Source organism: Neovison vison, chromosome 12 (genome assembly GCF_020171115.1).
Source record: "Neovison vison isolate M4711 chromosome 12, ASM_NN_V1, whole genome shotgun sequence".
Classification (NCBI taxonomy): domain Eukaryota; kingdom Metazoa; phylum Chordata; class Mammalia; order Carnivora; family Mustelidae; genus Neogale; species Neogale vison.
In genome coordinates this window covers 124,177,378-124,191,493 of record NC_058102.1, presented here as the reverse complement: position 1 = coordinate 124,191,493, position 14,116 = coordinate 124,177,378, and the positions used below count along the sequence as shown (strand labels likewise).

The following is a 14,116-nucleotide window of genomic DNA, read 5'->3' as shown; positions in this document are numbered from 1 at the left end:
AGGAAGGCAGGGAAAATGTAGACTTCTCATTCATTACTGTATCTGAAAATAGCTCAAATTAAGCCAGAGAAAAACAATATTTTTTACAGTAGACATAAAAATGAAGATCCAGGGTTGTTTTTTTTTTCCCCCCCTAAAGCTTTGAACATAAAATATTGTTTTTATTTTTAAAAGTTGACTGTGTATTGGGTTCCTGGTAATTTATATTTCCTTTATAGGTGTTCCATATATATATTTCCATCCTTTCCTAAGTTAATAAATGTATTATCACATTTCCTCCATAAGACAAAAAATAAGATTCAAACTTCTGACGGCTCCGGATCCATTTGCATGCAAATATGTTGCATTGACCTAACATCGCTAAGAAATAGCAAAGAGGAAAAGGAAACCCATAAGGTGTATTTTGGGTGGAATTGTGTCATATCCCTTATCTGATGCTTATTTTCATTGGTAAAATGGCACAGCGTTCCTTTTTCTCCAGATAGTGTGTTCCCAGCACAAGGAGTTGAGACATGTTTATTCCACTGAACAGACCTCAGTCAGGACAAGGAATATCAGCTGTGGGTCTTTGACATTCACCTTGAGCTGTTCGTTCCCTTGGTAAATTATTACCTCCCTCTTAAAGGAAGGAGACGAAAACAGATTGCGTGAAGAAGAGTACGTAACGATTTTGTCTCTCTCCCAAGTTTTCTGGATAGATTGCTTCATGTAATTTACATTTGAAAGGATCTTTGCTTTTCTGCTGCTAACTTGTTGAACACAGTTATTCGGGTATGCTTCAGAGGTAATTAGTATTTTTCTGTTGTCTTGGTGCATGTTCACCATTTTCTTGATACATCAAGTTTTTATATGCTCTTTGAAGCTTTATTTTTCTATAATTTTGTAGCTCGTGCAAAATAGTCCCGTTTTTTAAATGGAAGGTGCATCCCATTCGACGTGGCCAGTGCACCTGGGTTCCGGAAGAGTCGCAGTAGGGAACCTCCCCCTCCCCCGTCACAGTAGGGAACCTCCACCCCCTAAACCTATAAAGGTCTAAGGCGAAACCCTGCTGGGGTTTAAAAACCAGCTTTAGGGGGCTACCCAGTATTTCTGAAGGCATCCAGGAAGCCCCATCTTACACATATTCTGAGATTTTTTTTTTTCACTCGGACTTGGATACGTAATGCAGATTGGAGAAGCTTCCCTCACCTGTCCACGTTCACCGTGGTCCTCCGGTGTGGTCACAGCCCAGTCACATGCTGCTGGCCTGCCAGCTCTGTGGGGACAGGGTTGGTCAGGTTTGACCATTGAGCAGAAGCTCTGTCAGTGCTTCTGCTTGCTTTTTTTTTTTTTTTTAATTTTATTTATTTATTTGACAGAGAGAGGCCACAAGTAGGCAGAGAGGCAGGCAGAGAGAGAGGAAGGGAAGCAGGCCCCCCGCTGAGCAGAGAGCCCGATGCGGGACTCGATCCCAGGACCCGAGATCATGACCTGAGCCGAAGGCAGAGGCTTAACCCACTGAGCCACCCAGGTGCCCCAGTGCTTCTGCTTTTTATCCAGCGACTAGTGTACTTATATTAAAAAGTTGAGAATACATTTAGAATAAATGGGGAAAAAAACACAACTTCCACAAGAAAAGGAGAAGAGTGATGTTTATCCTGAACCTCCTACTTTTACTATGATTTTGAAGAGCAGAACAATCCTTTCCTCCCTCCCCACCTGGTATCGACTTGTATGTTGACAGTCAGGCATGCATCGAGCCTCTCGAGCCTAGAGTGTAATGTACAGCGTGATTGGCTACAGTATCAACTTAAAGTAAATAGAATATAATTTGTTCACTTGACAGAAGAAAATCAGCATAGGCTAGACTCAGCCTGTGCTCTAAAAAGGTAATGTGTCATATTACTTCCTCTGCAGGGGCTATTAAGAGTTCCATTTTTAGATGAGACTTACTTGATATAATTATATTGCGCTATTGAGTATTGACCTCCTCAATGAAATGAAATTGATCAGCCCTGCATATTGACAACTTTTTTTTTTTTTTAACTCCCTGTCATCTTAAAGTTCAGTGCTCGATGCTTTCAATCCTGCTAAAATGACTTATTGGATGTATTTACAGTTTTTATTTGAGAGATAAATTAATAAGTGGCACTTTTATAATAAAAAAAAAAACCCTGTGATTTCTATTCTCTACACAGTAATATTTTATTACTTGTTGGCTTTTTATTGAGATCAGGTCTCTTACTATGGTCAAGAATTAGTAGAGGGTTTCGAGGGGGTGGTTTTGGTAATTTTTAGCAGTTCAGGGTTCCTCTATGCTATCAGATATTCTGACTTAGAATGTATTCTATGAAAGGACTTCACTCAGCTTTATCAGATAAAAAGCTCAGCTGTGAGTTACATTCATAGGCATCTGTTGATGTTACAGTTTATTTGCCAACCATTAAGGAAACAACTTGACATATTTTATCCTGTTGTGTTTGTGTATTATCTCATATGTATTTTCAAGACTCATGGTATAAAAAGTTTCCCATCAAGAAATACTGATTCCATTCTGATAGTTAATTTTTAAGTAGTTTCACCTGGAACATATGCTGTTCCATTACCCTTAGATTGTACATACTTTTGATTCTCCATCCAATTTGATAACGTATATTCAGAGAATAAATAATCGTTCCGGTTTTGGTTATTTTATGTCAGGTTTCTGAGTAAGCACATGGCTTTTTCTTTTTCTTCCTGCTGATAGCTAGTTTTGTCCAAGTTTGGCTATCTAAGCCACCCAGCAGAAATTCATTGTGTCAGGGTTCTAGAGCCTGGAAATCTAAGATCAAGAAGTGGGTGGGGTTGGGGTTTTTTTCTGACAGAAGGATCTGTTTCAGGCCTTTCTGCTTGGCCTGTAGATGGTCACTTTTTCCCTGTGTCTCTTCACATCATCGTTGTTGCTTGTGCATCGCTGCCTGCATCCAAATTTCCCATTTTTATAGGGACACAAATATGGTCACATTCCAAGGTGCCTGGGGCTAAGGCTTCAAACAAGTGAGTTTGGGAGTAGAGAGGGGTGCAGTTCAACCCATAACACTACTGTTACTCGGATGCCCAGAAATAGCATTCTGTCCTCTCTCCACGTGTTCCGCCTCTTTACGCTTTTCCTCCGCAGCCCCCATAACTTCACGGTAGGCATATTTTCTCTATTAGCAAATATGTTTGAATAACTCTCTGAGACTTGGTCCACTTCCCTCCCCCATGCCTTTCCTAATATGCTTGGCTTCTGGAGTTTGATGTTCCTCCAGAGCATGCAGATTCACTCCTGTTTGGACACGGGATAGGCTCTTGTGCCTGGTAGAGGAGTCAGTGTTTTGATTTCTGATCTTTTCACAGTGGACCCTATTAAAACAGAAACTGGTTAGGATTTAAGGGTCCCATGGGACTGAAGGGTGCCTAAGAAAGCCCTCTGTTCTGTCCAATTTGGCTAGAGAATTCAAGAAGGGAGGGTTACATTGAGCATCAACTGTTGGACTCCATGCTGTTTCTCCCACAAGAACCTTCTAGAAGGAAGATGCTGTGCAGAAGGCCTTTGTGCCTCCTGTCTGCTTCTTGTGCCACGGGACCCACGCTAGCAGGTATGGGATCTTCTCCCTGGGACTTTGTGGTCCTGAGTGGTAGCTACTGGCATGTTACTCAGTAAGGGGTGAGAGATTTCCTGTCTCATATTAGAGTTCCAGTTACCACATCTGGAGCCCTTACAACTTTGTTGCATTTTTCGTACCTTATCTCTGTAGTCTTAACAGGCAAGACTGAGACTACTAATGACAGAGTAGGGAATTCTCTTCTCATGTAATTAAGGTGGTTTGCTTTTCCAGCAGAGAGAGGGGCATCAGAGATGGAATGCATATTTTCATGTGATGCCCCATGGCATAAAGACACAGGCACACTGTTCTCTGACGGTCTGTTCTTAGTGTATGTCCTGGTCCTCGAGGTGGGCCTCTGGTCTCAGTTCCGTCAGTGGCAAACAGCCTCTTCATACCCACGCTCAGCTTCCCCATCTCAAAGACACTGATTCAAACTAGATCATCTCCAAGTTGCCCCAGCAATGATTTCTAGTTCCAATTTTTTTTTTTTCTGGGAAACATGTTTTATTATCTTATATTAGTCCATTCCTTTTTTTTAAAAAATTTAGTTTAATTCCTGAATTTGCCCCCATATGGACTTACTTCATTGATTTCTTTTTTTAAGGCAACGAAGGATGATGATGACCCTGAATATAAATTGTTACAGGAAAATGGATACAAGATAAAATTACCAGATCAACCTTTTTATTCTATATTTTATGGAATACCTAATATATGTTTGGCAGTAACTTATTCGTACACATGAATTCCTGACACTTTCGATTCTTCAGACTTATTAATCAGTGTAGTCAGCACCAGAGCAATTTTATGAGACTTACCAGTCATCAAAAATTTATTATCAGATAAATCAAAGAAACAACGAGCATCTTAATAGGGTAGAGAAAGTGGCATGTAAAGGATCGTTTAAGACTGTGCGTTTTGTTGGTCGTGTGTTATATTTACAACCCGTATCAGAGAACTTACTTATAATTTCATGCAAAGGGTCAGCAGGGTGATCGTTAGTTTCTTAGGTGGAACCTCTTCCCTTTGTTTTTCTCCAGTAGAATATTTTGTTGGGTCTAACTAGAAGACAGAGGATGCCACATAGACAGAAGGTAGGACACCTCATGTTGGAATGTGAAGTATGTAGCATCCGTTTTAACCTAGGATCTGCATTTCCTTTGGAATTCTATTACAGTTGTGCTCCAAAGTTAAGAATTTGCAAGCTCTGTCCTTCCCTTTGGGATGAGATTGCTGAATTTGAGCTCTTGGAAGTGGCATGGGGGAACAGCAGTCGGCAGACTGCCTCCCTTGCGCATGGGCTCCGTGTGTGCCTTCTGAGAAGTGAGACTCAGGCTTAGGTCTCTTGTGTTCTTGCACTGCTCCTGACACCATTCTGAAGGAGTCACAGAAGACTTGGATCTCCATCCTGTGGGATGAGCTGTTTGGAGGGGAGCTTTTCCCTCACCCGAGCCCTGTCCTGAGTGTACCAGGACACTAGTCTTGGACGGAAGGATCGTGGCAGAGGTCCAAGGGAGGGCTAAGCTTCCACTGTGGAGCTTCTAGACAGATCCACTGGGAATGGACCTGAAAGACAAAGCTGGGTTATTTCCCATCAAACATACAAAATGTGCCTGCCCACCTCCCGTCTCCTTAAGTGCTCTTTTCTCTGCCTGGAATGTTCCATTTTCCCTTATTTACCTATTGAAAGCCCACGTGTTCTTCAAGTACCAAATACTGCTTCCTCAGACCTTTTTTCTGAATATTTCCCTATCGCCCAGGTTTTCCAAGTCCCTTTTATCATTTTTCTTCAGAACCTTTACCTTTCCTTTTAATAATAATAGTCACCAGTTACTGAGACCATGTGATAGACACTGTGGTCAGCTCATTATGAATGCTGTTTATCATTTTATAACATAGTATTTATTTCTGTGAATACTGGTCTTTATTTGGTGGGGCGGGGGAAAGGGAGCTGAGTACATGTTTTCTCTCCCTTAAGAGGCTGTAATCTTTTTGAGAGCAATACTCAAGATTCCTACAAGCCTGGGCTTCGCCTGTGCGTGCCCCCGATGTCTTATATAAATGACCTGTCTCACGCGGAGGAGCCGCTGACAGGTTGCCCTGATTTCTGAAAGAAATCACAAAAGAAAAAACAGAAACCATTCCGGCCTCTAGAGTAGACCAAGTTGTAGTGTGTGTGTGTGTGTGTGTGTGTGTTTTGCCGTGCCCAGTAAACAACAGCCAAAACATAAAAATGCATTCTCAAAATACAGTATTGAAGATGATGTCTTCACATTAGTCTTTCCATCTTATAGATCTCCCGCTTTTTTACCATACTTCTCCCAGATTAGAAAGGAATTGTTTTTTAATGGCAAATCAGTGAGCTGTGTTTGAAAGTGGGCCCTTCCTCTCAGAAATCCGCACCCTCCATGATGGTCTTGTCACCTTCTCTTTGTCAAGGGAGTGTGTATGTGTAACAGATGTTGTCTCTCTTTGTGAGAGAGACTTGGGATACCGGTGTGGGTGGTTATCTCTAGGGAAGGAACCTGGGTGGCTAGAGGCTTGGAGGGCGGCCATACTGTCCTGCTGTTTACCCTTCGGTACCTGTAGAATGTTCTGTTTTGTACACATACTCACTACTTAATAGAGTGTTTACAAACCACAGAAGAACCAGTAGGGCCCTTGAAGTTAAGAAACCACAAAGACTGTAGTGGTATATAGGCATACCTAATTTTATTGCACTTTGTTTTATTGTGCTTCTCAGATGGTACATGGTTTTTAAACATTGAAGGCTTCTGGCAGGCCCGTGTCAAGCTAGTCTGTTGGTGTCATCTTTCAAGTAGCATTTGCTCATTTCTTGTGTCTGTGTCACGTTTTGGTAATTCTCCCCATATTTCATGCTCTTGCATTGTTGGTATATTTCTTTTTTTTTTTAAATTATTTTTATTAACAAACAACGTATTATTTGCCCCAGGGGTACAGGTCTGTGAATCGTCAGGCTTACACACTTCAGAGCACTCACCACAGCACACACCCTCCCCCGTGTCCATAACCCAGCCACCTGTCCATCCCCCTGTTGGTGTATTTCTGATGGTGACCTTTGATCAGTGATCTTTGATGTTACTAGTGTCATTGCTTTAGGGCCCCACAGGTTGTGCTTCGGTAAGACAACAGACTTCACAGGTGGACGTTGTGTGTTCTGGCTGCTCCATGGACTGGCTGGTCCCCTGTCTCTCCTGCTGCTCAGGCCTCCCCTCCCTGAGACACAGCTGCCATTGGGGGTAAATCGCAGGAGAACTAAAATTAGAAGTGGAGCCTAAAGATGGCGCCGAATGGCTGCTATCTCATGAGAAAACTTGAATGGATGAAGAGTTGCTTTGTAGGGACATGCAAAGAAAGTGGGAATCTAGTGAAGATGCCCTAAAGATGGTTGAAACAACAGAAAAGGATTTAGAGTATTATGTACACTTCGGGGTTTGAAAGGATTGGCATAACTTTGGAAAAAAGTTCTCCTTTGGATACAGTGCTGAAACAGCATCCCATGATCCAGAGAAGTTGTTTGGGAAAGGAGGAGTCAGGTGAGGTGGCAGATTTCATTGCTTTTTTTTTTTTTTTTTAAAGAGTTTATTTATTTATTTGACAGAGAGAGAGGAGGGGGAGGGGCAGAAGGGGAAGGAAAGAAAGACTCCTAAGCAGACTCAGTGCTGAGCATGGAGCCTTGCTCTCACGACCAAGATCGTGACCAGAGCCGAAATCGTGAGTCCGTTGCTTAGCTGACTGAGCCCACCAGGCGCCCCCAGTGCTGTCAAATTGCCACAGTCACCCCAATAGTGAGCAGCCAGCACCCTGAGTGACCAGTCAGCAGCCATCAACATTGGAGCAAGACCCTCCCCCAGCCAAAAGACGAGGACTCGCCACAAGCTCAAATGGTGGTCAGCCTTTTCTAGCCAAAATATGTATTTATTTAGATGGAATACTGTGGCCCACTTAATACACTACAGTATGATATCAACATAACTTTTATATGCGTTGGAAAACCAAAACCTTCATGTGACCCACTTTACTGAAATAAGGAAATAACTTGCTTTATGGTGGAGGTCTGGACCCACACCCTCAGTCTGTCTGAGGAATGTATGCCTCTAATCGGTTTTCTCTCCCATGCTGGCTTTGCCGAGATTGAGTGGAAACCTCCTTACCAGGTACACTGTTGAACCAAGTATAACCAAAACATTTTTGGGGCACCTGGGTGGCTCAGTGGGTTAAGCCTCTGCCTTCGGCTCAGGTCATGATCCCAGGATCCTGGGATTGAGCCCCACATTGGGCTCTCTGCTCGGCAGGAAGCCTGCTTCTTCCTCACCCACTCCCCCTGCTTATGTGCTTGCTTGCTTGCTCGCTCGCTCTCTCTCTCTGTGTCAAGCAAATAAATAAATTAAAAAAAAAAATCAAAACCTTCTTAAAGGGTCCTGAGTCTTAGAAAGGGACTCTAGATGAGTCCTTGAAAGAAGGTTTCTCACTCGGTGCAGTGATCATGCTTATTCTTGGCGTTAAGTATTGTGAAATCTTACTTTATTTATAATATGCCTCAGATAGCGTCAGTTTTTCCTGTATCCTTGGAAGAATCTGTAGCAGTCCATTTTCCCTTTATAATCTAATGTGAGATGGGAAAAGGTGTCATTCACAAAGAGGTCACAGAGTAGAATAAGGAAGAAAAAAACAACAAAACGTACTTTTGTGTTGAGTATCTTTAAAGAGGGGTATTTTCCCACCTAACAGTTTAAGTGATTGAAAGTAAGGTTTTCTATATTTGAAAGGTAGTGAGGGTTCGAAAGGAGAAAGAATGGGTGTTGGAGGAATTCACTGTGTATGAGAGGATGAGGTTGGGCTTCAGGTTCCCACACAAGAGACATGGATTTTTTGTCTTAATTCTTCTCTCTCATCTAATTTTTTTGGCTGTGAGCTAAGATGACGTGTGTGTTTCAGACTGTTTGTGTGAGATTATGAGCATTTTTAATCTGTTCTTGTGCATTCTCAATAGAAACTGCGGGAGTGGTGATCTTTTAATAGACTATGTCTTGCAACTAGCGAATTTATTTTGGAACTAAATTCTAGATAATTCCTAAGGAATGTAAATTTTGTTAATAACAATTTTTGTTTTGAAATACTTAAAATGCTAGAACTGTATTTTTTTTCTTTTGAGTTTTATGAAGCAGACTTTTGCTTTATTTTGAATAAGTGGAAATACTAAGAAAGCTCAACAGGGAGACTGCTGGTCATTAAGTTGATTGAATGAAAATATTCTCTATAATTTTTATACTGAAACATGGTTAGAAAAAGAAATAATGGCATATGGGGGAATGCTCCCTCAAAACCACCACGTGAATGCATTATACAAAACGACTTTGGTTTTACTGTGGTTGAAATACTAAGAATCTTGAGCAGCTTCTGCTAGAAAAATTCAGAACATGATTAAGTCCAGTACCCTTCCCCTTCTTTCCATTTCTTTTATTCATGGACTAGCATCCAGGTGGATCCGTGAATGAGAGAAGTTGCCTCCATTACACGGAGGAGAAAGAATTGACATTCACCGACTTCCTGCTGTGGTTGAAGCCCTGCGGGGGGTTCCTTATAGGCTTTATTTATCTCCTATAATTTCATGACTTCATGAGACATAGGCATTCACCTGGCTTTCAGATGAGAAGACAGAGAAGTAAAATGGCCAAGGTTTTACCCGTCTGGTAGAGCCAGAAATCAAACTCCATCCGTCTTACTCAGAAGCTCACTAACCTTGTATTCTCCTTGCTGCTTTTGAGTCCTGTGTGGGACAAAAAGAAGCAGCGCTGAGATTATGTTGACTTTCTCATAGGGGCGTTACTGTTTGATGCTTCGTGGCATGGTCATAATCATTTGGCTTCTCTGGTTCTTAAAACAAGCCCCAGCCCCCTTTAGGGCCACATCCACGTCCTGGGATGAAGGCACAGGCAGCCACATTCTGGTGTCCCGAGACGGCATTCCCGAAAGCCTGTCTTCCTCCCTCTAACCCTAATTCTGATCTAACATCCGCCTGTGTGCGTGGTTCTGGCCCAGCAAACACAAATCTGTCTTCTGGCCAGCCGCCCGCTCTGCTTCAGTGGGTGTGTGTTCATCTGCCGTGGGCTGCACGTTAACATTGTGTCATCGTTGGACTTCAGTCGGTTATTACCTAGTCAAAGGTGCCGCTCCACCACTCTTCATATTCTTTATCTTTTTGGGCATCAGTGTGGCCTCCTGCCTTTCTCAGCTCGTCTTGTATCAGTGACTGAAATCAGATTGGCGAGTACAACCCCTCCCAAGTTTTCCCCATGAGCTCTTCTTGGTGTCTTAGTTTTCTCATTATCTCCGGTCCCAGGTTATAAGTCTCAGCCCACAACTAACTTTTCTCCAGGAAGTCTTGGTTCTTTTAAGTGGAAAATAACATTAGCATGCAAAAACCAAGGGTCCAGAAGTAAATATTTTCCAAACAAGGGTCAAGAGTAGAGTGACTTGTCACCCCAGCCACTGGAGAGAAAAATTAGCTTTGAATAAGGAGCATGCATTCTTTTTGATGGTTCCGATTTACCTGAAACATTAGGTTTGTTTTGGCTTTATTCTATAATTAAAATTTATTAATCCACTTTCCCCCTTGGCAAGTTATGCATATACTAAAACATGCATGTGTTTATGTGACTGGTGATCCCAAGTTGGCATGCCTTCATTTTCGTTTCTTCCTGGACCTAGTCTCACGTGTTCTGGAATGAATTGCTAAGTGCGTAAGTTTTGGAAATCTTATCACTGTCCCCAGAGCACTGAAAAAGAAAAAGAAAATATAACTTCCTCCTAGGTTTTATACTAAAGAAACCAAAGGTGTAGATCACCTCGTTTCTAGATAGAATCCCTTTTTGTTAGAAGACCGTAATGCTAAGCAGGGAAAATGTACCGGTACAACCTTTTGGGGTTCTCTGTGTTCCCTTTTTGTTTATTTCTCTTTTAACAGAAATAGTTTTACTCTTATATTTGATTTCCAGATGACATTTGGCTTGTCCTCCATCCCATTTGAGTTTTTGCTCAGATGTCATCGCCACAGAACACTTAACACCGTTCTATCAGAAACAGACCCACCCCCACCCCCTTCCAAAACAGAGGATCCCCCCAGAGCTGGGACTTGGTTTGCGCAAGGCCGTGTCGCCGGGAGCCTCAGACAGTGCCTGGCCCTGTTCAGCTCTCAAAATACTTGATGAATGAGAATTGTTGTTCTTCCAAGTGTACGCTGTAGCCTGCAGGTTCAACGTTTCTGCTTGAGGAACGTTTTTAAAAACCTTCTGTCGCACATCCAGTATACATTTTTAAGTGTTTCCCTTTTTCTTCTCGCGTCTGAGTTGCTAAGATTTCGTGGTATTATTAGTGTCGCCTCCATCACCATAAATGTTTCTGTGATGTTTCCAAGGCTGCAGCCTTCCTTAGCCAGCTCTTCCCCATCAAATCTAGTAGCTCTTTTTAGCCAGGCTTTGAAAGAAACCCCCACACATGGAATTTTAGAAGGTAATATAAAAAAAAAAAAAATACCAGAGCCATTGAGGGGTAATTGACCTAGACTCAGCCCGTTAGCCTGTTTTTCTTCCTGTTTATGAATCAGCCAGCCTCCATCCTCTAACAGATACCTCTGTGGGGATTGGGGCAGGAACCTTGCTTTTGGCCACTGAGCAGCAGCCCACGATGCAGGTGGGACTGTCATCCGCCATCACGATGGCATGAGAGAATCTGTAGAAGGTGAATTGGCAGGCTTGGAACTAGAGTCGTTGCTTAGAAATAAATAGCAAAGCAGAGGGGAGGGATGGGAGGTAGTTAGTTCTTCCTCCCCATCCCCCCTGACGCAGCCCTCAAAATAAGGTTTGTTGACAAGTCAGGAAAACCACTTAGAGCTCAGTCTCTGAATCTGAAAACCCAGATGTGGAAGGGATTAGGGAATCCCTCACTGGGCACTCAGCTTTGGGGGAACAACCAGAGGACTCATGAGCTGCATCGAGAAGCAGCCGTATCAGGCAGGGGGTTGCCTGTTGTAGCTCATCTCCCTCACCTGTGTCACCAATCCGATGACCTCGGGCTGCCCAGCAAGGGTGAGGAGTGGTGGTGTGCTTAAAGAAATATTTGGCTTGTCTGCCCACAGAAGGATCCGTCAATCCATTGCTTCCAAGTGTGATATTAAATTTTCTCATAGGTTGCATTAATTTTGCATATTTCAAACAAAATTCTCCTGATCAAATTTTTATTGTAAACAATGTGTCGAAGACAAGAAGATGGCATTTTATGGGATCATCCTAATTTACGGCGGTAGTGTGACTTTCTTTTAATTATGTGCATCACCAGAAAAAAAAAAAAGTGCATGAATGAATGAAAGAATTGTAACCACTCTCTGTACATCCTGCCCATATTCCCAGTTTTGAAAATAAATATTGCCGCCTCCGTTACAGAGAAGAACTTCAGAGCAGCTGGCAGAACTGCAGCCAGGTTCCCCCAGCCTCTGGGCTCAGAGCCTCGCCAGCGTCTGGAAGTGCACACTTGTGCCAGTGGAACTTGGGGACCCTAGAGAAGGATTTCCATGAACCCCAAGGGCTTCTAAATACACCAAAGGAAATGTTGATAAATGGTGAAATGTCTCTTGGTACTACCTGGGAGGGAACCCAGGAGGAGGAGAGTTTAGTCACAACATGAAGCAGGCGTAGCTCTGGAGAGTAAGCTAGCTCCATGAAGCATGTGCAGGAGAAAGTGCGTGTGAACACAGGCTCTGTAGGCAGGCTCCCTGGGTTCAAATCCCACTTTTACCCCTTCCGCTACTTGTGTGACATTGGGCCAGTTGGATTTCTTTTTAATTTAATGTCTCTATTGAAGAGCAGTTGTTATACAATAAACGACATATGTAAGGCGTATAATTTAATACATTTTTAAATAGTTTTTTTATTATGTTGCATTAGTCACCGAACAGTAGTACATCATGAGTTTTTGATGTAGTGTTTCATGATTCATTGTTTGCGTTTTGATGTGGGTATACACTTCTAAATTAGGCACTGGAATCGGGACAGTGAACCTACTTGTCGTACCCAGAAGTTTGCTTGTGCCCCTGTCTGAACCTCTCCCTCATGACCCTCACTCCTTTTACCCCATCTCTAGAAACCACTGATCTTCTTCCTAAATGTACAGTTATGTTTTATAAAGTATTACATTTAGACATGGAGTGCGTACCCTTTTGTTTTAAGCTGGCTCCTTTTATTCAGCATCATGACTTTGAGAGTCAAGTTGTTGCATGGAGCAGTAGTTCATTTCTTTTTACTGCTTAGTAGTCCATTAAGTGGGCATTCTGCAATTCACTTATCCAGCTGCCTATTGGTGGGTATTTGGGTAGTTTCTGGTTTGGGGCTATTTCAAATAGTTTTCATGTACTTTTTGTACAAGTCTTTGATTGGACATGTGCTGTCCTTTTTCATATGGAGTGGAATGGGTGGATCATACGTTAAGCATGGATTTGCCTTCTTAAGTAACTGCCGAACTGTTTACAAAGTGATGATGTCACATTATATACCAGCCAGCCATGTCTGAGTGTTCCAGTGGCTCCATATCTTGCCAACCCTTGCTGTGGCCAGTTTCTTTTTCACTTTTATCCCATCTAGTAGGTTCCCACGTGGGTGATGAATAACGATGTCAAGCTTTAGTCATCCCTCTATCTTCTTTAGTGAAATTTTTGTTCAAATCTATCCATTTTGAATAGTTCATTTATTGCTTTGAGATTCTTTATATGTTCTAGATTCAAATCCTTTATCGGTTGTGTACGTTGCAAAGTGTTTCTACCTTTCTATGATCTTTTTATTCTTATTCTCTTAGCAGTGTGTTTTGAAGAATAAAACCTTGTAATTTTGTTGCAGTCTGGTTTAGCAGTTTGTTCTTTTATGGATTGTGTTTTTGGTGTCATATCTAAGTATTCTTTGCGTAACTGAAGTTAATAAGATTTTCTCCTTTGTTTTAGTCAAGAAGGTTTATAATTTTAGGGTTTGCATTTAGGTCTATGATACATTTTGAGTTAATCTTATATATGGCGTGAGGTATGGATGAATGTGTATAGTAGTTTTGCATATAGTTATCCAATATTTTCTGCACCACTTGGGTGCAGATTGGTTGATTGTTAAGTTTTCCATATCCTTGTTTCCTTGTTCTGTCAATTATGAAGAGAGGGGTATAAGTCTTAGACATAATTACAAATTCGTCTATTTTTCTTTTTAATCCTTTCAGTTTTGCTTCATGTATTTTCAGGTTCTGTAATTAGATTTATAAATATTTAGGATTGTTTGTTCCTCTTGATTAATTGACTCCTTTTTCATTATGGAGTGAAATTCTTTAGTCATACTAGTTAGTATTCTTTGGCCAGAAATTGACTTTGTCAAATAATAATGTAGATACTCCATCTTTATTTTGATTAATGTTAGCATGGTATATCATTTTCCATTTTTTTAAACTTATTTACATCT

The 14,116-nt window shown here is 41.8% G+C and overlaps 1 protein-coding gene across 1 annotated transcript in view; it reads left to right on the top strand.

Moving 5' to 3' along the window:
- The window catches only part of RSU1 (Ras suppressor protein 1), a 187,555-nt gene that overhangs the window by 109,068 nt on the left and 64,371 nt on the right, over window positions 1-14,116 (top strand). The window lies entirely within an intron of this gene.